Source organism: Oncorhynchus keta, chromosome 1 (genome assembly GCF_023373465.1).
Source record: "Oncorhynchus keta strain PuntledgeMale-10-30-2019 chromosome 1, Oket_V2, whole genome shotgun sequence".
In the NCBI taxonomy this organism is placed as follows: domain Eukaryota; kingdom Metazoa; phylum Chordata; class Actinopteri; order Salmoniformes; family Salmonidae; genus Oncorhynchus; species Oncorhynchus keta.
The window spans coordinates 22,851,182-22,874,907 of NC_068421.1; positions in this window are offsets into that span (position 1 = coordinate 22,851,182).

Below are 23,726 nucleotides of genomic sequence, written 5' to 3' on the forward strand. Positions count from 1 at the left end.
GATGGGGAGGTGGGAAAGGTGAGGGGGGGAGAGATGGGAAAGAGAAAGGGAGAGACGGGAGGTGAAAGAGAAGGGAGAGATGGGGAGGTGGGAAAGAGCAAGAGGGAGAGAGATGGAAAGGGAAGGGAAAGAAAAAGAAGGGAGAGACGGGGAGATGGAAAGGCGTGGAGAGATGGGAAAGAGAAGGGAGAGATGGGGAGATGGGAAAAAAGGGGAAGAGATGGGAAAGAGAAGAGATGGGAGAGACGGGGAGATGGGAAAGGCGAGGGGAAGAGATGGGAAAGAGAAGGGAGAGAAGGGGAGAAGGAAAGGAGGGAAAGATGGAGAAAGAGAAGGGAGAGACAGGGAGAGAGGGGAAAGAGGGGAAGAGATGAAAAGAGACGGGGAGATCGAGGGAAGTGGAAAGAGACAGGAGAGATGGAGAGATGGGAAAGAGAAGAGAGATGGGGAGGTGGAAAGGCGAGGGGAAGAGATGGAAAAGAAGGCGAGGGAAGAAATGGAAAGGACGAGGAGAGATGGGAAAGAGAAGGAAACGAGGGAGATGGGAAAGAGACAGGGAGAGATGGGGAGGTGGAAAGGCGAGGGGAAGAGATGGGAAAGGGAGAGATGGGAAAGAAGGGAGGGGGAGAGATGGGAAAGAGAAGGGAGGGAGGGGAAAGATCGAGGAAGAGATGGAAGAGATGGAAAACGAGGGGAAGAGATGGGAAAGAGAAGGAGAAGGAGGAGATGGGAAAGGGGAAGACATGGGAGGGGGAGAGATGGGAAAGAGAAAAGGGAGAGACGGGGAGATAGGAAAGGCGAGGGAAGAGATGGGAAAGAGACAGGAGAGATGGGGAGATGGGAAAGATGGGGGGAAGAGATGGAAAAAAAGAAGAGAGACGGGGAGAGATGGGAAAGGCGAGGGGGGAGAGATGGGAAAGAGAAGAGAGACGGGGAGATGGGAAAGAGACAGAGAGGGAAGAGATGGGAAAGAGAAGAGAGAGATGGGGAGATGGGAAAGGCGAGGGAAGAGATGGGAAAGAGAAGGAGAGATGGGGAGATGGGAAAAGGCGAGGGGGAGAGATGGGAAAGAGAAGGAGGAGATGGGAGATGGGAAAGAGAGATGGGAGAGAGAATGGAGAGGTGGGAAAGGCGAGGGGGAGAGATGGAAAAGAGAAGGAGAGACAGGGAGATGGAAAGGCGAGGGAAAGAGACGGGAAAGAGAAGGAGAGATGGGAGATGGGAAAGGAGGGAAGAGATGGAAAAGAGAAGGGAGAGACAGGGGGAGATGGGAAAGGCGAGGGAAGAGATGGAAAAGAGAAGGGAGAGACAGGGAGATGGGAAAGGCGAGGGGAAGAGATGGAAAAGAGAAGGGAGAGACAGGGGAGATGGGAGAGATGGTAAAGAGGAAGAGATGGAAAAGAGAAGGAGAAATGGGGAGGAAAGGGAAAGGCAGGGGAGAGATGGGAAAGAGAGGGAGAAATGGGGAGGTGGGAAAGGCGAGGGAAGAGATGGAAAGAGACAGGAGAGATGGAGGGAGAGATGGAAAGAGAAGGGAGAGGGTAGGTGGGAAAGGCGAGGGGAAGAGATGGGAAAGAGACAGGAGAGATGGGGAGGTGGGGAAAGGAAGAGGAAGAGATGGGAAAGGCGAGGGGAAGAAATGGAAAGAGACAGGGGAGATGGGGAGATGGGAAAGGCGAGGGGAAGAGATGGGAAAGAGACAGGAGAGATGGGGAGGTGGGAAAGGCGAGGGAAGAGATGGGAAAGGCGAGGGAAGAGATGGAAAAGAGAAGGAGAGAAGGAGGAGATGGGAAAGGGGGGGAGAGATGGGAAAGAGAAGGAGAGATGGGGGAGATGGGAAAGGCGAGGGGAAGAGATGGGAAAGAGACAGGAGAGATGGGGAGATGGGAAAGGCGAGGGGAGAGATGGGAAAGAGAAGGAGAGAGAGGGAGGGAGATGGGAAAGAGAAGGAGAGATGGGGAGGTGGGAAAGGCGAGGGGAAGAGATGGAAAGAGAAGGAGAGACGGGGGAGATGGTAAAGGCAAGGTGGAGAGATGGGAAAGAAGAGAAGGGAGAGACGGGAAGAGATGGGGAAAGAGGGGGAGATGGGGAAGAGATGGAAAGAGAGAAGGGAGAGACGGGGGAGATGGGAAAGGCGAGGGAAGAGATGGGAATGAGAAGGGAGAGACGGGGAGATGGGAAAGGCGAGGGGAAGAGATGGAAAAGAGAAGGGAGAGACAGGGAGATGGGAAAGGCGAGGGGAAGAGATGGAAAAGAGAAGGGAGAAATGGGGAGGTGGGAAAGGCGAGGGGGAGAGATGGGAAAGAGAAGGGAGAAGGAGGAGATGGGAAAGGGGAGGGGGAGAGATGGGAAAGAGAAGAGAGAGATGGGGAGGTGGAAGGGGGAGGTGGGAAAGAGAAGGGAGAGACGGGGAGGTGGGAAAGGCAAGGGGGAGAGATGGGAAAGAGAAGGGAGAGACGGGGAGATGGTAAAGGCGAGGTGGAGAGATGGGAAAGAGAAGTGAGAGACGGGGAGATGGGAAAGGCGAGGGGAAGAGACGGAAAAGAGAAGGGAGAGACGGGGAGATGGGAAAGGCGAGGGGAAGAGATGGGAATGAGAAGGGAGAGAAGGGGAGATGGGAAAGGCGAGGGGAAGAGATGGAAAAGAGAAGGGAGAGACAGGGAGATGGGAAAGGGCGAGGGGAAGAGATGGAAAAGAGAAGGGAGAAATGGGGAGGTGGGAAAGGCGAGGGGGAGAGATGGGAAAGAGACAGGGAGAGATGGGGAGGTGGGAAAGGCGAGGGGAAGAGATGGGAAAGGCGAGGGGAAGAAATGGAAAAGAGACAGGGAGAGATGGGGAGATGGGAAAGGCGAGGGGAAGAGATGGGAAAGAGACAGGGAGAGATGGGGAGGTGGGAAAGGCGAGGGGAAGAGATGGGAAAGGCGAGGGGAAGAGATGGGAAAGAGAAGGGAGAAGGAGGAGATGGGAAAGGGGAGGGGGAGAGATGGGAAAGGCAAGGGGAAGAGATGGGAAAGGCGAGGGGGAAGAGATGGGAAAGAGAAGGGAGAAGGAGGAGATGGGAAAGGGGAGGGGGAGAGATGGGAAAGAGACAGGGAGAGATGGGGAGATGGGAAAGGCGAGGGGAAGAGATGGAAAAAAGAAGAGAGAGACGGGGAGATGGGAAAGGCGAGGGGGAGAGATGGGAAAGAGAAGGGAGAGACGGGGAGATGGGAAAGAGACAGGGAGAGACGGGGAGAATGGGAAAGAGAAGAGAGATGGGGAGATTGGAAAGGCGAGGGGAAGAGATGGAAAAAAGAAGGGAGAGACGGGGAGATGGGAAAGGCGAGGGGGAGAGATGGGAAAGAGAAGGGAGAGACGGGGAGGTGGGAAAGAGAAGGGAGAGACGGGGAGGTGGGAAAGGCGAGGGGGAGAGATGGAAAAGAGAAGGGAGAGACAGGGAGATGGGAAAGGCGAGGGAAAGAGATGGGAATGAGAAGGGAGAGACGGGGAGATGGGAAAGGCGAGGGGAAGAGATGGAAAAGAGAAGGGAGAGACGGGGAGATGGGAAAGGCGAGGGGAAGAGATGGAAAAGAGAAGGGAGAAATGGGGAGGTGGGAAAGGCGAGGGGAAGAGATGGGAAAGAGACAGGGAGAGATGGGGAGAGACGGGGGAGGTGGGAAAGGCGAGGGGAAGAGATGGGAAAGAGACAGGGAGAGATGGGGAGGTGGGAAAGGCGAGGGGAAGAGATGGGAAAGGCGAGGGGAAGAAATGGAAAGGAGACAGGGAGAGATGGGGAGATGGGAAAGGCGAGGGGAAGAGATGGGAAAGAGACAGGGAGAGATGGGGAGGTGGGAAAGGCGAGGGGAAGAGATGGGAAAGGCGAGGGGAAGAGATGGAAAAGAGAAGGGAGAAGGAGGAGATGGGAAAGGGAGGGGGAGAGATGGGAAAGAGAAGGGAGAGACGGGGAGATAGGAAAGGCGAGGGGAAGAGATGGGAAAGAGACAGGGAGAGATGGGGAGATGGGAAAGGCGAGGGGAAGAGATGGAAAAAAGAAGAGAGAGACGGGGAGATGGGAAAGGCGAGGGGGAGAGATGGGAAAGAGAAGGGAGAGACGGGGAGATGGGAAAGAGACAGGGAGAGACGGAGAGATGGGAAAGAGAAGAGAGATGGGGAGATTGGAAAGGCGAGGGGAAGAGATGGAAAAAAGAAGGGAGAGACGGGGAGAATGTAAAGGCGAGGGGGAGAGATGGGAAAGAGAAGGGAGAGACGAGGAGGTGGGAAAGAGAAGGGAGAGACGGAGAGATGGGAAAGAGAAGAGAGATGGGGAGATTGGAAAGGCGAGGGGAAGAGATGGAAAAAAGAAGGGAGAGACGGGGAGAATGTAAAGGCGAGGGGGAGAGATGGGAAAGAGAAGGGAGAGACGGGGAGATGGGAAAGGCGAGGGGAAGAGATGGAAAAGAGAAGGGAGAGACGGGGAGATGGGAAAGGCGAGGGGAAGAGATGGGAAAGAGACAGGGAGAGATGGGGAGGTCGGAAAGGCGTGGGGGAGAGATGGGAAAGAGACAGGGGGAGACAGAGGAGGTGGGAAAGGCAAGGGGGAGAGATGGAAAAGACACAGGGAGAGACAGAGGAGGTGGGAAAGGCAAGCGGGAGAGATGGAAAAGAGACAGGGAGAGACAGGGAAAGTAGGAAATGCAAGGTGGAGAGATGGAAAAGAGACAGGGAGAGATGGGGAGATGGGAAAGGCGAGGAGAAGAGATGGAAAAGAGACAGGGAGAGATGGGGAGATGGGAAAGGCGAGGGGAAGAGATGGAAAAGAGACAGGGAGAGATGGGGAGATGGGAAAGGCGAGGGGAAGAGATGGAAAAGAGACAGGGAGAGATGGGGAGATGGGAAAGGCGAGGAGAAGAGATGGAAAAGAGACAGGGAGAGATGGGGAGATGGGAAAGGCGAGGGGAAGAGATGGAAAAGAGACAGGGAGAGATGGGGAGATGGGAAAGGCGAGGGGAAGAGATGGAAAAGAGACAGGGAGAGACGGGGTAGGTGGGAAAGGCGAGAGGAAGAGATGGGAAAGAGAAGGGAGAGACGAGGAGATGGTAAAGGCGAGGTGGAGAGACGGGAAAGTGAAGGGAGAGACGGGGAGATGGGAAAGGCGAGGGGAAGAGATGGAAAAGAGACAGGGAGATGGGACGGGGAGATGGGAAAGGCAAGGGAGAGAGATGGGAAAGAGACAGGGAGAGATGGGGAGGTGGGAAAGGAGAGGGGAAGAGATGGGAAAGAGAAGGGAGAGATGGGGAGGTGGGAAAGGCAAGGAGAAGAGATGGAAAAGAGAAGGGAGAGATGGGGAGATGGGAAAGGCGAGGGGAAGAGATGGAAAAGAGAAGGGAGAAATGGGGAGGTGGGAAAGACGAGGGGGAGAGATGGAAAAGAGAAGGGAGAGACGGGGAGATGGGAAAGGCGAGGGGAAGAGATGGGAAAGAGAAGGGAGAAATGGGGAGGTGGGAAAGACGAGGGGGAGAGATGGAAAAGAGAAGGGAGAGACGGGGAGATGGGAAAGGCGAGGGGAAGAGATGGGAAAGAGAAGGGAGAAATGGGGAGGTGGGAAAGGCGAGGGGGAGAGATGGGAAAGAGACAGGGAGAGACGGGGAGGTGGGAAAGGCGAGGGGAACAGATGGAAAAGAGAAGGGGGAGACGGGGAGATGAGAAATGCGAGGGGGAGTGATGGGAAAGAGACAGGGAGAGATGGGGAGGTGGGAAAGGCGAGGGGAAGAGATGGGAGAGAGACAGGGAGAGACAGGGAGATGGGAAAGAGACAGGGAGAGATGGGGAGGTGGGAAAGGCGAGGGGAAGAAATGGGAAAGAGACAGGGGGAGTTGGGGAGGTGGGAGAGGCAAGGGGAAGAGATGGGAAAGAGACAGGGAGAGACAGAGGAGGTGGGAAAGGCAAGGGGGAGAGATGGAAAAGACACAGGGAGAGACAGAGGAGGTGGGAAATGCAAGGGGGAGAGATGGAAAAGAGACAGGGAGAGACAGGGAAAGTAGGAAATGCAAGGTGCAGAGATGGAAAAGAGACAGGGAGAGACGGGGAGATGAGAAATGCGAGGGGGAGTGATGGGAAAGAGAAGGGAGAGACAGGGAGATGGGAAAGAGACAGGGAGAGATGGGGAGGTGGGAAAGGCGAGGGGAAGAAATGGGAAAGAGACAGGGGGAGTTGGGGAGATGGGAAAGGTGAGGGGGAGAGATGGGAAAGAGACAGGGAGAGACGGGGAGAGACGGGGGAGGTGGGAAAGGCGAGGGGAAGAAATGGAAAAGAGACAGGGAGAGATGGGGAGATGGGAAAGGCGAAGGGAAGAGATGGGAAAGAGACAGGGAGAGATGGGGAGGTGGGAAAGGCGAGGGGAAGAGATGGGAAAGAGACAGGGAGATATGGGGAGATGGGAAAGGCGAGGGGAAGAGATGGAAAAGAGAAGGGGGAGACGGGGAGATGGGAAAGGCGAGGGGGAGAGATGGGAAAGAGAAGGGAGAGATGGGGAGGTGGGAAAGGCGAGGGGAAGAGATGGAAAAGAGAAGGGGGAGACGGGGAAAGTAGGAAATGCAAGGTGCAGAGATGGAAAAGAGACAGGGAGAGATGGGGAGATGGGAAAGGCGAGGGGAAGAGATGGAAAAGAGACAGGGAGAGACAGGGAGATGGGAAAGGCGAGGGGGAGAGATGGGAAAGAGAAGGGAGAGATGGGGAGGTGGGAAAGGCGAGGGGAAGAGATGGGAAAGAGAAGGGAGAGACGGGGAGATGGAAAGGCGAGGTGGAGAGACGGGAAAGAGAAGGGAGAGACAGGGAGATGGGAAAGGCGAGGGGAAGAGATGGAAAAGAGAAGGGAGAAATGGGGAGGTGGGAAAGGCGAGGGGGAGAGATGGGAAAGAGACAGGGAGAGATGGGGAGGTGGGAAAGGCGAGGGGAAGAGATGGGAAAGAGACAGGGAGAGATGGGGAGGTGGGAAAGGCGAGGGGAAGAGATGGGAAAGAGACAGGGAGAGATGAGGAGGTGGGAAAGGCGAGGGGAAGAGATGGGAAAGAGACAGGGAGAGACAGGGGAGGTGGGAAAGGCAAGGGAGAGAGATGGGAAAGAGACAGGGAGAGATGGGGAGATGGGAAAGGCGAGGGGAAGAGATGGGAAAGAAACAGGGAGAGATGAGGAGGTGGGAAAGGCGAGGGGGAGATATGTGAAAGAGACAGGTAGAGATGGGGAGGTGGGAAAGGCGAGGGGAAGATATGGGAAAGAGACAGGGAGAGACAGGGGAGGTGGGAAGGGCGAGGGGGAGAGATGGGAAAGAGACAGGGAGAGATGGGGAGATGGGAAAGAGAAGAGAGATGGGGAGATTGGAAAGGCGAGGGGAAGAGATGGAAAAAAGAAGGGAGAGACAGGGAGATGGGAAAGGCGAGGGGGAGAGATGGGAAAGAGAAGGGAGAGACGGGGAGATGGGAAAGAGAAGAGAGATGGGGAGATTGGAAAGGCGAGGGGAAGAGATGGAAAAAAGAAGGGAGAGACGGGGAGATGGGAAAGGCGAGGGGGAGAGATGGGAAAGAGAAGAGAGAGACGGGGAGGTGGGAAAGAGAAGGGAGAAACGGGGAGGTGGGAAAGGCGAGGGGTGAGAGATGGGAAAGAGAAGGGAGAGACGGGGAGATGGTAAAGGCGAGGTGGAGAGACGGGAAAGAGAAGGGAGAGACGGGGAGATGGGAAAGGCGAGGGGAAGAGATGGAAAAGAGAAGGGAGAGACGGGGAGATGGGAAAGGCGAGGGGAAGAGATGGAAAAGAGAAGGGAGAGACAGGGAGATGGGAAAGGCGAGGGGAAGAGATGGAAAAGAGAAGGGAGAAATGGGGAGGTGGGAAAGGCGAGGGGGAGAGATGGGAAAGAGACAGGGAGAGATGGGGAGGTGGGAAAGGCGAGGGGAAGAGATGGGAAAGAGACAGGGAGAGATGGGGAGAGACGGGGGAGGTGGGAAAGGCGAGGGGAAGAGATGGGAAAGAGACAGGAGAGATGAGGAGGTGGGAAAGGCGAGGGGAAGAGATGGGAAAGAGACAGGAGAGACAGGGGAGGTGGGAAAGGCAAGGGAGAGAGATGGGAAAGAGACAGGGAGAGATGGGGAGATGGGAAAGGCGAGGGGAAGAGATGGGAAAGAAACAGGGAGAGATGAGGAGGTGGGAAAGGCGAGGGGGAGATATGTGAAAGAGACAGGTAGAGATGGGGAGGTGGGAAAGGCGAGGGGAAGATATGGGAAAGAGACAGGGAGAGACAGGGGAGGTGGGAAGGGCGAGGGGGAGAGATGGGAAAGAGACAGGGAGAGATGGGGAGTTGGGAAAGGCGAGGGGAAGAGATGGGAAAGAGACAGGGAGAGACAGGGGAAGTGGGAAAGGCAAGGGAGAGAGATGGGAAAGAGACAGGGAGAGATGGGGAGATGGGAAAGGCGAGGGGAAGAGATGGGAAAGAAACAGGGAGAGATGAGGAGGTGGGAAAGGCGAGGGGGAGATATGTGAAAGAGACAGGGAGAGACAGGGGAGGTGGGAAGGGCGAGGGGGAGAGATGGGAAAGAGACAGGGAGAGATGGGGAGATGGGAAAGGCGAGGGGAAGAGATGGGAAAGAAACAGGGAGAGACAGGGGAGGTGGGAAGGGCGTGGTGGAGAGATGGGAAAGAGACAGGGAGAGATGGGGAGGTGGGAAAGGCGAGAGAAGGGAGAGAGAGGGGAGAGACGCAGAGGTGGGAAAGGCAAGAGGGAGAGATGCGGGAAACAAGTGAGATGGAGGAAAGAGAAAGATTGGGGAGAGACAGTGGAGAGATGGGGAGAGACATAGGGAGGTGGGAGAGAGATGGAAGAGGGATGGGGAGCAAAGGGAGAGAGGAGGGGGAGATGGGGGAGAAACTGTGATTTCAGACCTCTGGATAAGACCCAGATGCCGACAGTTCGAAAATAAAAAAAAGTGTATTTACAAAACAGGTGGCAGGCAAATGACAGGTCAGTAATCCAGGGCAGTGTCCGTAAAGTACAGAAAGGTAGGTAGGCTCAGTGTCAGGGCAGGCAGGGGTCAGTAATCCAGGGCAGTGTCCGTAAAGTACAGAAAGGTAGGTAGGCTCAGTGTCAGGGCAGGCATGGGTCAGTAATCCAAGGCAGTGACAGGAGGTACAGAACGGCAGGTAGGCTCAGTGTCAGGGCAGGCAGGGGTCAGTAATAATAATCCAGGGTAAGTGTCCGTAAAGTACAGAAAGGTAGGTAGGCTCAGTGTCAGGGCAGGCAGGGGTCAGTAATCCAAGGCAGTGACAGGAGGTACAGAAAGGCAGGTAGGCTCAGTGTCAGGGCAGGCATGGGTCAGTAATCCAAGGCAGTGACAGGAGGTACAGAACGGCAGGTAGGCTCAGTGTCAGGGCAGGCAGGGGTCAGTAATCCAAGGCAGTGACAGGAGGTACAGAACGGCAGGTAGGCTCAGTGTCAGGGCAGGCAGGGGTCAGTAATCCAAGGCAGTGACAGGAGATACAGAACGGCAGGTAGGCTCAGTGTCAGGGCAGGCAGGGGTCAGTAATCCAAGGCAGTGACAGGAGGAACAGAAAGGCAGGTAGGCTCAGTGTCAGGGCAGGCAGGGGTCAGTAATCCAAGGCAGTGACAGGAGGTACAGAAAGGCAGGTAGGCTCAGTGTCAGGGCAGGCAGGGGTCAGTAATCCAAGGCAGTGACAGGAGGTACAGAACGGCAGGTAGGCTCAGTTTCAGGGCAGGCAGATTGGTCAAAAACCATTAGAAGAAAAACAGGAACAGGAACGAGAAATTGGAGTACAGGAAAAACCTCTAGTAGGCCTGACGAGACAAGACAAACTGGGAACAGACAAACAGAAAACACAGGTATAAATACACAGGGTATAACGGGGTAAAGGGGCGACACCTGAAGGGGTTGGAGACAAGCACAAGAAAGGTGAAACAGATCAGGGTGTGACAGGAGAGGGAGCTAAGGAGATAGGCCTACCTTCCTTCAGCCATGGTGAAACGGCCTGAAACAGTTTGCCATTCACACGTAATTGTATTGTAGCTGCTGTGTGCATTGTGTAGGACAACCAAAGAGTGTTTGTGAGGACGAGCCTGTTTAGTTGGGTTGTTTTTGTCTGCTCTGTGAACTATGTGTAAATGTTTGTGAATCTCTGAGTCTAATTTTAATCTGTATTTGTGTATGTTTTACCTTTAATCTGTTCCTCATCATTTTCAACCCCACATAACATTTCGGCATTGGAAATGCATTGGCTCTCTAACTACAAGGACATTCTCTCTATGATGTACTGTGCACTTTGTCCAACGCTACAGTAGATTTCTTTGTTGTGCTCTGTCTGTACAGCTTCTGTCTCCATCTGTTTGCAGTTTAACAAATGTTAGTGAATTGTAATGGCTATTAATTTGGCTTTCACTGCGTCTCTATGCATAAGAGAAGCATCTGGACCATTTAGGTCTCTCTCGCTCTCTCGCTCTCTCGCCCTCTCGCTCTCTCGCCCTCTCGCTCTCTCGCCCCCTCTCGCCCTCTCGCCCTCTCGCCCTCTCGCCCTCTCGCTCTCTCGCCCTCTCGCTCTCTCGCCCTCTCTCTCTCTCGCCCTCTCTCTCTCTCTGGTGTGCTGGAGAGTGTAGCAGCACCTATTGACCGGGGTTCTCTGTGAATGATGACACGCGTCAGCTAACAGATTAATAACGTTCATCAAGCGTTCTGCACCCTGCTGCCACACTCTGGTATTGACCCGTTCTTCAACCCTCCCCTCACGTCTCCCCCTCTCTCAGCCTGGCCCCCTCCATCAACTCCTATCAGATCAACATTTGTCTCATGCGTCGACCAAACTGCCACACATTCCAATCGCACCTCCAGATCTGGTGCAATCCCCCCACACACACATATATATACACGCACACATACAGTTGAAGTCGGAAGTTTACATGCACTTAGGTTGGAGTCATTAAAACTTGTTTTTCAACCACTCCACAAATTTCTTGTTAACAAACTATAGTTTTAGCAAGATGATTAGGACATCCACTGTGCATGACTAGAGTAATTTTTCCAACAATTGTTTACAGACAGATTATTTAACTTATAATTCACTGTACCACAATTCCAGTCGGTCAGATGTTTACATACACTAAGTTGAATGTGCCTTTAAACAGCTTGGAAAATTACAGAAAATTATGTTGTGGCTTTAGAAGTCCTGATAGGATCATTTACATAATTTGAGTCAATTGGAGGTGAACCTGTGGATGTATTTCAAGGCCTACCTTCAAACTCAGTAAACTGAAGAACTGAAAAGGCGTGTGCGTGTAAGGAGGCCTACAGACCTGACTCCGTTACACCAGCTGTCAAGAGGAATGGGCCAAAATTCACCCAACTTATTGTGGGAAGCTTGTGGAAGGCTACCCGAAACGTTTAACCCAAGTTAAACAATTTAAAGGCAATGCTACCAAATACTAACGTGTTACTCTCATTACTGTTCCTCCGATGGGCACCTCTCCAGAGTGAGTGTGTGTAATTACACAATTGTTACTCCATTCACTACAATGTCCATATACCCCAGTATTGTCCATATACCCAAGTATTGTCCATATACCCCGTTATTGTCCATATACCCCAGTATTGTCCATATAACCCAGTATTGTCCATATACCCCAGTATTGTCCATATACCCCAGTATTGTCCATATAACCCAGTATTGTCCATATACCCCAGTATTTTTACATTTACATTTAAGTCATTTAGCAGACGCTCTTATCCAGAGCGACTTACAAATTGGTGCATTCACCTTATGACATCCAGTGGAACAGCTACTTTACAATAGTGCATCTAAATCTTTTAAGGGGGGGGGGGTGAGAAGGATTACTTTATCCTATCCTAGGTATTCCTTAAAGAGGTGGGGTTTCAGGTGTCTCCGGAAGGTGGTGATTGACTCCGCTGTCCTGGCGTCGTGAGGGAGTGTGTTCCACCATTGGGGAGCCAGAGCAGCGAACAGTTTTGACTGGGCTGAGCGGGAACTGTACTTCCTCAGTGGTAGGGAGGCGAGCAGGCCAGAGGTGGATGAACGCAGTGCCCTTGTTTGGGTGTAGGGCCTGATCAGAGCCTGGAGGTACTGAGGTGCCGTTCCCCTCACAGCTCCGTAGGCAAGCACCATGGTCTTGTAGCGGATGCGAGCTTCAACTGGAAGCCAGTGGAGAGAGCGGAGGAGCGGGGTGACGTGACAGAACTTGGGAAGGTTGAACACCAGACGGGCTGCGGCGTTCTGGATGAGTTGTAGGGGTTTAATGGCACAGGCAGGAGCCCAGCCAACAGCGAGTTGCAGTAATCCAGACGGGAGATGACAAGTGCCTGGATTAGGACCTGCGCCGCTTCCTGTGTGAGGCAGGGTCGTACTCTGCGGATGTTGTAGAGCATGAACCTACAGGAACGGGCCACCGCCTTGATGTTAGTTGAGAACGACAGGGTGTTGTCCAGGATCACGCCAAGGTTCTTAGCGCTCTGGGAGGAGGACACATGGAGTTGTCCAACCGTGGATCAACCGTGATGGCGAGATCATGGAACGGGCAGTCCTTCCCTAAATCGGGAGGAAGAGCAGCTCCGTCTTGCCGAGGTTCAGCTTGAGGTGGTGATCCGTCATCCACACTGATATGTCTGCCAGACATGCAGAGATGCGTTTCACCACCTGGTCATCAGAAGGAGGAAAGGAGAAGATTAATTGTGTGTTGTCTGCATAGCAATGATAGGAGAGACCATGTGAGGTTATGACAGAGCCAAGTGACTTGGTGTATAGCGAGAATAGGAGAGGGCCTAGAACAGAGCCCTGGGGGACACCAGTGGTGAGAGCGCGTGGTGAGGAGACAGATTCTCGCCACGCCACCTGGTAGGAGCGACCTGTCAGGTAGGACGTCCATATACCCCAGTATTGTCCATATACCCCAGTATTGTCCATATACCCAAGTATTGTCCATATAACCCAGTATTGTCCATATACCCCGTTATTGTCAATATACCCCAGTATTGTCCATATACCCCAGTATTGTCCATATACCCCAGTATTGTCCATATACCCCAGTATTGTCCATATACCCAAGTATTGTCCATATACCCCGTTATTGTCCACATACCCCAGTATTGTCCATATACCCCAGTATTGTCCATATACCCCAGTATTGTCCATATACCCCAGTATTGTCCATATACCCCGTTATTGTCCATATACCCAAGTATTGTCCATATACCCCGTTATTGTCCATATACCCAAGTATTGTCCATATACCCCGTTATTGTCCATATACCCCAGTATTGTCCATATACCCCGTTGTTGTCCATATACCCCAGTATTGTCCATATACCCCATTATTGTCCATATACCCAAGTATTGTCCATATACCCCGTTATTGTCCATATACCCCAGTATTGTCCATATACCCCAGTATTGTCCATATACCCCATTATTGTCCATATACCCAAGTATTGTCCATATAACCCAGTATTGTCCATATACCCCAGTATTGTCCATATACCCCAGTATTGTCCATATACCCAAGTATTGTCCATATAACCCAGTATTGTCCATATACCCCGTTATTGTCCATATACCCCAGTATTGTCCATATACCCCAGTATTGTCCATATACCCCAGTATTGTCCATATACCCCGTTATTGTCCATATACCCCAGTATTGTCCATATACCCCAGTATTGTCCATATACCCAAGTATTGTCCATATACCCCGTTATTGTCCATATACCCCAGTATTGTCCATATACCCCGTTATTGTCCATATACCCCAATAATGTCCATATACCCCAGTATTGTCCATATACCCCAGTAATGTCCATATACCCCATTATTGGTCATATACTCCAGTATTGTCCATATACCCCAGTATTGTCCATATACCCCAGTAATGTCCATATAACCCAGTATTGTCCATATACCCCAGTAATGTCCATATACCCCAGTATTGTCCATATAACCCAGTATTGTCCATATACCCCGGGAATGTCCATATACCCCAGTATTGTCCATATAACCTAGTATTGTCCAAATACCCCATTATTGGTCATATACCCCAGTATTGTCCATATACCCCAGTAATGTCCATATACCCCAGTATTATCCATATACCCCAGTATTGGTCATATAACCCAGTAATGTCCATGTAACCCAGTATTGTCCATATACCCCAGTATTGTCCATATACCCCAGTATTGTCCATATACCCCAGTATTGTCCATATACCCCAGTATTGTCCATATAACCCAGTATTGTCCAAATACCCTATTATTGGTCATATACCCCAGTATTGTCCATATAAAACAGTAATGTCCATATAACCCAGTATTGTCCATATAACCCAGTATTGTACAAATAACCCATTATTGGTCATATACCCCAGTATTGTCCATATAACCCAGTATTGTCCATATACCCCAGTATTGTCCATATACCCCAGTATTGTCCATATAACCCAGTATTGCCTGTAGTGCTCATATGACTCTGCATTGCTTTCCACTGTATGTAAACTCCATTGGTCTCTGTGATTGTTCTGTGAGTAGTGAGTACTCCACTGTCTAATATGGATGAGTTGTTCTCTCCTTTGATTTCTCTCTCTGGCGCAGAGGACTGTGGAGCTACAAGACTGCTGCTATCTCAGACAGACTCAGTGTCTCCTTGGAATAAAAAACCCAATCCTCCACGGCCCAAATTTCCCCCAAAAACATGATCTATCACATACAAAATGAGGCCGGTAATATATTCATATATCACGGCTGCTGTCAGGGCCGTCTTTAATTGTCTTTGATTAACAGTGACATGCTGGAGATAGGAGGATGGCTTTCCTGGCTCTTCTTTTGTCTTGGATGGTTCACAATCACTTCCCTGGGAAATGAAGTGTGGGCGCATGGCGCCAGCGTTGGAGCAGAGGCCCTCACACACATAGACTGTACACACACGCGCGTGCATGCACAAACATACCGGATAGGCTACACACAAACACTTGCATGCATGTATGCATCCACTCATACTCTATAGTAGAACCTTTTGAAGAACCCTTTTTGGTTCCATGTAGAACCCTTTCCACAGAGGGTTCTACCTGGAACCAAAACGTGTTCTTCAAAGGGTTCTCCTGTGGGAACAGCCGAAGAACCATTTTAGGTTCCAGAGTGTAGGTGCTTATGAGTGTATGAGTGTATGCATACATAGATGTATGCAAGTGTGTGTTTGTGCCTAAGAACACTTTTGGAACACTTTATTTTAAGAGTGTACTGCCTGCATGCATTAGGTACTGTAAGCCCACACTTGCATATACAGTTGAAGTCGGAAGTTTACATACGCTTAGGTTGGAGTCATTAAAACTAATTTTTCAACCACTCCACAAATCTCTTGTTCACAAATTATAAATTTGGCAATTTGGTTAGGATGTCTACAAGTAATCTTTTTCAACAATTGTTTACAGACAGATTATTTCACTTACAATTCACTGTATCACAATTTGAGTGGGTCAAAAGTTTACATACACTAAGTTGACTGTGCCTTTAAACAGCTTGGAAAATTCCAGAAAAGGATGTCATGGCTTTAGAAGCTTCTGATAGGCTAACTGACATAATTTGAGTCAATTGGAGGTGTACTTGTGGATGTATTTCAAGGACTACTTTCAAACTCAGTGCCTCTTTGCTTGACATCATGGGAAAATCAAAAGAAATCAGCCAAGACCTCAGAAAAACAAATTGTTGACCTCCACAAGTCTGGTTCATTCTTGGGAAGGTACCACTATCATCTGTACAAACAATAGTACTCAAGTATGAACACCATGGGACCACGCAGCCATCATACCGCTCAGGAAGGAGACGCGTTCAGTCTCCTAGAGATTAACCTACTTTGGTGCGAGAAGTGCAAATCAATCCCAGAACAACAGCAAAGGACCTTGTGAAGATGCTGGTACAAAAGTATCTATATCCACAGTAAAACGAGTCCAATATCGACATAACCTGAATGGCCGCTCAACAAGGAAGGAGCCACTGCTCCAAAACAGCCATAAAAAAGCCGGACTACTGTTTGCAACTGCACATGGTGACAAAGATCGTACTCTTTGGAGAAATGTCCTCTGGTCTGATGAACTGTTTGGTCATAATGTACATCGCTATGTTTAGAGGAAAAAGGGGGAGGATTGCAAGCCGAAGAACACCATCCCAAACGTGAAGCACAGGGGTGGCAGCATCATGTTGTGGGGTTGCTTTGCTGCATGAGGGACTGGTGCACTTCACAAAATAGAAGGCATCATGAGGATATATATCCACAGAATATATATATCCACATATATTATGTGGATATATTGAAGCAACGTCTCAAGACATCAGTCAGGAATTTGAAGCTTGGTCGCAAATGGACAATGACCCCAAGCATACTTCCAAAGTTGTGGCAAAATGGCTTAAGGACAACAAAGTCAAGGTATTGGAGTGACCATAACAAAGCCCTGACCTCAATCCTATAGAAAATTTGTGGGCAGAACTGAAAAAGTGTGAGCGAGCAAGGAGGCCTACAAACCTGACTCAGTTACACCAGCTCTGTCAGGGGGAATGGGCCAAAATTCACCCAACTTATTGTGGGAAGCTTGTGGAAGGCTACCCGGAACGTTTGACCCAAGTTAAACAATTTAAAGGAAATGCTACCAAATACTAATTGAGTGTATGTAACGTGCTTCTACACCTGCATTGCTTGCTGTTTGGGGTTTTAGGCTGGGTTTCTGTACAGCACTTTGAGATATCAGCTGATGTACGAAGGGCTATATAAATACATTTGATTTGATTTGATTTGATGTAAACTTCTGACCCACTGTGAATGCTATGAAATAAATAAAAGATGAAAGAAATCGTTCTCTACTATTATTCTGACAATTCACATTCTTAAAATAAAGTGGTGATCCTAACTGACCTAAAACAGGGAATTTTTATTAGGATTAAATGTCAGGAATCGTGAAAAACTGAGTTTAAATGTATTTGGCTAAGGTGTATGTAAACTTCCGACTTCAACTGTACGATGGCACCCACACACATACATACACAGAAATACACACAGAAACACACACCTGGAGCGCTCTTGACAAGAACGATAAGAACACACTTAACCATGCACTGTGTTTGCATACACACCCTCATGCACGACCAGATACAATCATAACGCAATTCACCAATGAGATCACATGACAATACTGTATGCACTCTTTCAATCAGGCTGTTGTGGCAACCTACACGTGTTCACTCAAGTACACCTTTGTCTTTGAAGCACCTCTCATTACTATTTTATCTCTATTCAGAGTGTAGTGTAGTGTGTGTGTGTGTGTGTGTGTGTGTGTGTGTGTGTGTGTGTGTGTGTGTGTGTGTGTGTGTGTGTGTGTGTGTGTGTGTGTGTGTGTGTGTGTGTGTGTGCGTGTGTGTGTGTGTGTGTGTGTGTGTGTGTGTGTGTGTGTGTGTGTGTGTGTGTGTGTGTGTGTGTGTGTGTGTGTGTGTGTGTGTGTGTGTGTGTGTGTGTGTGTGTGTGTGCGTGCGTGCGTGCGTGCGTGTGTGTGTTTGTACTGTATGAAGTAATATAGTTAAGAGGTCAAATCTCAGACTATTGAAATGTCATTTCATTGATTTCATGTATTTACGTTCTCTCTTTGTACTGGAATATTCCTAAAATATAGCTAGAACAATTGAATAACACTGACGTAGAGTGGGTCCTGTCTGGTCCTGATCACAAGATTAGTGAAGCATGGGCATCAAGCTAAAGCTTCTTGCAGTAACCAGCCTATAACCAGCACATACGTTCATAAGACCAGGTTTAAATGCCTATCTAATCATGTTAAAGGCAATATTTTAGTTAGCAGTGGTGTTTTACAGCATCGTTAAGGAATCTGATGATCTTTTTATTGAAGGGTGGCTAGATTTTGACTGGGCTTACAGTTGCTAGCTTAGCGACCATGGCTAATGGGCAGGGCCCACACCCTGCTGCAGCCCACTGACACACACAAACACACACGAATCATATGCACACACACACACATGCACAAGCGCACACACACACACACGCACACAAGCACGAGCGCACACGCACACACACACACACACACACACACACACACGCGCAAACCTGCAGACATACACACCATTCTCAGGAAATGGTGTCATGGAGTAAGGAACAGGCTTACAGTACATCCTTATTAGAAGCCCACAGCACTTCTCTCTTTCTCTCCATTCCTCTCTCTCTTTCCCTCATTCTATCTTTCACACATTCTCTGTCTCTATCTTTTTCTCATTCCTTCCTTCCTAACTTCCTTCCTTGCTCTCGCTCTCTCTCTCTCTCTGTCTCTATCCCACCCCTCTCTCGCTCTCCGCAATTGTCAGTAACAAAGAACAAATGAGGCACTTTCAAGAACAAATCAACCCCCCCCTAAAATCCACCTCAGGGAGGTTGGGGTTTTGACTTTGTGAGAAGAGCAAGAGAACTGAAGATGGGGCATTACGAGAGGTGGCCAGGGTTGGCATCTTATGGAGTGAGTGATTGATATAGACGAACGGGCAGGGCCGGGCACATGGCAGTGCCACACTGACGGAGACAGAGCACTGCCCTACGCTCACACCACTTCCACTCAGCATGTAGTCATGGTGACCGGGAGCAACAGACAGCCAGCTAACCCCAGAGCTGCCGGGACAAAATGCTCGTCATTTGTTTTTCATTCACGTTCCACTTTTTAAACAAACTCCAGCACACTGCACTGGTAGAGTTGCTCTTGTCTATAGTGGAAAAACTTTTTGGCTTGATCTGATTAAAGGTGAAATATATATATATATTTACTTTATAACTACACTGAACACAAATACAAACGCCACATGTAACGGTTTGGTCTAATGTTTCAGGAGCTGAAATAAAAGATCCACGAAATGTTCCATATGCACAAAAAGTTTATTTCTCTCAAATGTTGTGCATCCACATGACAGGTGTGGCATATCAAGAAGCTGATTAAATAGCGTGATTGTTACACAGGTGCAGTTTTGTCACACAACACAATGCCACAGATGTCTTAAGTTTTGAGGGAGCGTACAATTGGCATGCTGACTGCAGGAATAGCCACCAGATAATTTAATGTTAATTTCTCTACCATAAGCCGCCTCCAATGTCGTTTTTGGCAACTGGCCTCACAACCGAAGACCACGTATAACCATGCCAGCTCAGGAACTCCACATCCGGCTTCTTCACCTGCGGGATTGTCTGAGACCAGCCACCCAGACAGCTGATGAAACTGAGGAGTATTTCTGTCTCTAATAAAGCCCTTTTGGCGGAAAAAAAATCATTCTGATTGGCTGGGCCTGGCTCACCAGTGCATGTGCCTATGCCCAACCCACCCATGGCGGCACCCCTGCCCAGTCATGTCATATCCATAGATTAGGGCTTGATGAATTGATTTACTTAAAAAATCTTTGAAATTGTTGCACATATTTTTGTTCAGTTTACATTTCATTATTAGAGTTGTTCTTTATTAGGGATGTGATTGTTATTTAACCTGTTGCGACGAGCCATCCGGATCCGGGATCGTGAATACAGCCTCAAGCTCATTACCATAACGCAACGTTAACTATTCATGAAAATCGCAAATGAAATGAAATCAATATGCTAGCTCTCAAGCTTAGATTTTTGTTAACAACACTGTAATCTCAGATTTTCAAAATATGCTTCTCAACCATTGCAAAACAAGCATTTGTGTAACACTATTGATAGCTAGCGTAGCATTTAGCATAGCATTTAGCGTTAGCATTCAGCAGGCAACATTTTCACAAAAAACAGAAAAACATTAAAATAAAATTTACCTTTGAAGAACAGATGTTTTCAATGAGGAGACTCTCAGTTAGATAGCAAATGTTCAGTTTTTACAAAAATATTATTTGTTTAGGACAAATCGCTCCGTTTTCTGCGACACGTTTAGCTACGAAAGAAACCTGTATCCAGGATTGTGTAAATCTATCCGCAAGCTCATTAGCATAACGCAACGTTAACTATTCATGAAAATCGCAAATGAAATGAAATAAATCTATTTGCTCTCAAGCTTAGCCTTTTGTTAACAACACTGTCATCTCAGATTTTCAAAAACATGCTTCTCAACCATTGCAAAACAAGCATTTGTGTAACACTATTGATAGCCTAGCATACATAGTATTATGCCTGACATTCAGCAAGCAACATTTTCACAAAAACCAGAAAAACATTCAAATAAAATAATTTACCTTTGAAGAACTTTGAAGAACTTCAGATGTTTTCAATGAGGAGACTCTCAGTTAGATTGCAAATGTTCAGTTTTTACAAAAAGATTATTTGTGTTGACAAATCGCTCCGTTTTCTCCATCACGTTTGGGTAAGAAAAAAAAAAGAAAATTAAGTAATTAAAACGCAAACTTTTTTCTAAATTAACTCCATAATAGCGACAGAAACATGGCAAACCGATGTTTAGAATCAATCCTCAAGGTGTTTTTCACATATCTATCGACGATAAATCCATCGTGGCAGTTGACTTTCTCTTCTGAAGAAATGGAACGCACATGGACCTAGAGATTACGCAATAATTTCGACACAGGACACCGGGCGGACCCCTGGTAAATGTAGTCTCTTATGGTCAATCTTCCAATGATATGCCTACAAATACGTCACAATGCTGCAGACATCTTGGACGAACGGCAGAGAGCATAAGCTCTTTCACGGCACATTCACAGCCATATAAGGAGACGATAGAAAAACAGAGCTTCAAAAATTCTGCTCATTTCCTGTTTGAGTTTCCTCTTGGTTTCGCCTGTAGCATGAGTTCCGTGGCACTCACAGATAATATCTTTGCAGTTTTGAAAACGTCAGAGTGTTTTCTTTCCAAAGCTGCCAATTATATGCATAGCCGCCTCCAATGTCGTTTTTGGCAACTGGCCTCACAACCGAAGACCACGTATAACCATGCCAGCTCAGGAACTCCACATCCGGCTTCTTCACCTGCGGGATTGTCTGAGACCAGCCACCCAGACAGCTGATGAAACTGAGGAGTATTTCTGTCTCTAATAAAGCCCTTTTGGCGGAAAAAAAATCATTCTGATTGGCTGGGCCTGGCTCACCAGTGCATGTGCCTATGCCCAACCCACCCATGGCGGCACCCCTGCCCAGTCATGTCATATCCATAGATTAGGGCTTGATGAATTGATTTACTTAAAAAATCTTTGAAATTGTTGCACATATTTTTGTTCAGTTTACATTTCATTATTAGAGTTGTTCTTTATTAGGGATGTGATTGTTATTTAACCTGTTGCGACGAGCCATCCCGGATCCGGGATCGTGAATACAGCCTCAAGCTCATTACCATAACGCAACGTTAACTATTCATGAAAATCGCAAATGAAATGAAATCAATATGCTAGCTCTCAAGCTTAGATTTTTGTTAACAACACTGTAATCTCAGATTTTCAAAATATGCTTCTCAACCATTGCAAAACAAGCATTTGTGTAACACTATTGATAGCTAGCGTAGCATTTAGCATAGCATTTAGCGTTAGCATTCAGCAGGCAACATTTTCACAAAAACAGAAAAACATTAAAATAAAATTTACCTTTGAAGAACAGATGTTTTCAATGAGGAGACTCTCAGTTAGATAGCAAATGTTCAGTTTTTACAAAAAGATTATTAGTTTAGGACAAATCGCTCCGTTTTCTGCGTCACGTTTAGCTACGAAAGAAACCTGTATCCAGGATTGTGTAAATCTATCCGCAAGCTCATTAGCATAACGCAACGTTAACTATTCATGAAAATCGCAAATGAAATTAAATAAATCTATTTGCTCTTAAGCTTAGCCTTTTGTTAACAACACTGTCATCTCAGATTTTCAAAAATATGCTTCTCAACCATTGCAAAACAAGCATTTGTGTAACACTATTGATAGCCTAGCATAATAATAGTATTATGCCTGACATTCAGCAAGCAACATTTTCACAAAAAACAGAAAAACATTAAAATAAAATAATTTACCTTTGAAGAACTTTGAAGAACTTCAGATGTTTTCAATGAGGAGACTCTCAGTTAGATTGCAAATGTTCAGTTTTTACAAAAATATTATTTGTGTTGACAAATCGCTCGGTTTTCTCCATCACGTTTGGGTAAGAAAAAAAAAGAAAATTAAGTAATTAAAACGCAAACTTTTTTCTAAATTAACTCCATAATAGCGACAGAAACATGGCAAACCGATGTTTAGAATCAATCCTCAAGGTGTTTTTCACATATCTATCGACGATAAATCCATCGTGGCAGTTGACTTTCTCTTCTGAAGAAATGGAACGCACATGGACCTAGAGATTACGCAATAATTTCGACACAGGACACCGGGCGGACCCCTGGTAAATGTAGTCTCTTATGGTCAATCTTCCAATGATATGCCTACAAATACGTCACAATGCTGCAGACATCTTGGACGAACGGCAGAGAGCATAAGCTCTTTCACGGCACATTCACAGCCATATAAGGAGACGATAGAAAAACAGAGCTTCAAAAATTCTGCTCATTTCCTGTTTGAGTTTCCTCTTGGTTTCGCCTGTAGCATGAGTTCCGTGGCACTCACAGATAATATCTTTGCAGTTTTGAAAACGTCAGAGTGTTTTCTTTCCAAAGCTGCCAATTATATGCATAGTCGAGCATCTTTTCGTGACAAAATGTTGCGCTTAAAACGGGCACGTTTTTTTAATCCAATGACATTGCGCCCCCATAGGTTGAAGAGGTTAATGTGTCAGTATACTGTATGTGTCCTTCAGAGCAGAGCTCCATAAGTATCAAACAGCCCTTACTATGCATGCTGAGGAGAGGGGGCTCAGCACCCAGAGCCTAACCCTATCCCCAGCCTCCCATAGCAGGGTGTCAGGTCTCATCTCCATAGGGATCAACAGACTACAGTAATAATGGGGATCTATAGACAACATCAAAGACAGCCAGTGATCTACCCAGGAGAGGGCCACATCCACTGACATTTTAGGGTGTGATCAGAAAAGTGGATATATACATACACAGACTCATACTCACTCCCCCATCAGACCCCACCCCAGTCTATAGTCCTCAGCACTCTAGGCCCTCTAGCCCCCACCATCCGATCAGACCCCCAGCTCAGGACCTACCTTCTGGGTTCTTGGTGTACTATGACATGGGCCACTGGCCCCATGCATGTTAATGCCCAGTGGAGGGAGCTAGGGGACAGGAGGGGACTATGACAAAGCAAAAGTGCAGACACACACACACACACACAAACTGTCCCGGTATCATGTCTAGGATCTCCCAGGTGGGTGTGTGAGAGAGCCCCTCCATGTTCTCTAGTCCAGATATCACTCCACCCCTGGGCTCTGCACAGATCTACAGACAGATAGAGAGAGAGAAGGAGGGAAGGATCCATCTCTCTCTTCTCATCCTAATGTTTATACTGCTATCCTCCTCAACCTTCACTCCTTTCTGTCATACCTCTCCTCGTTTTTTATCCCTCTCTTCCTCTTTTCATCCTTTTCTCCTCGTTATCTACCTCCCTCTTCCCTCCCTCATCCCCCTCCCTATTTTCACCTTTCCTCTTTGATCCCATCTCTCTCTCTCTGTCTCTCTGTCTCTCTGTCTCTCTCTCTCTCTCTCTCTCTCTCTCTCTCTCTCTCTCTCTCTCTCTCTCTCTCTCTCTCTCTCTCTCTCTCTCTCTCTC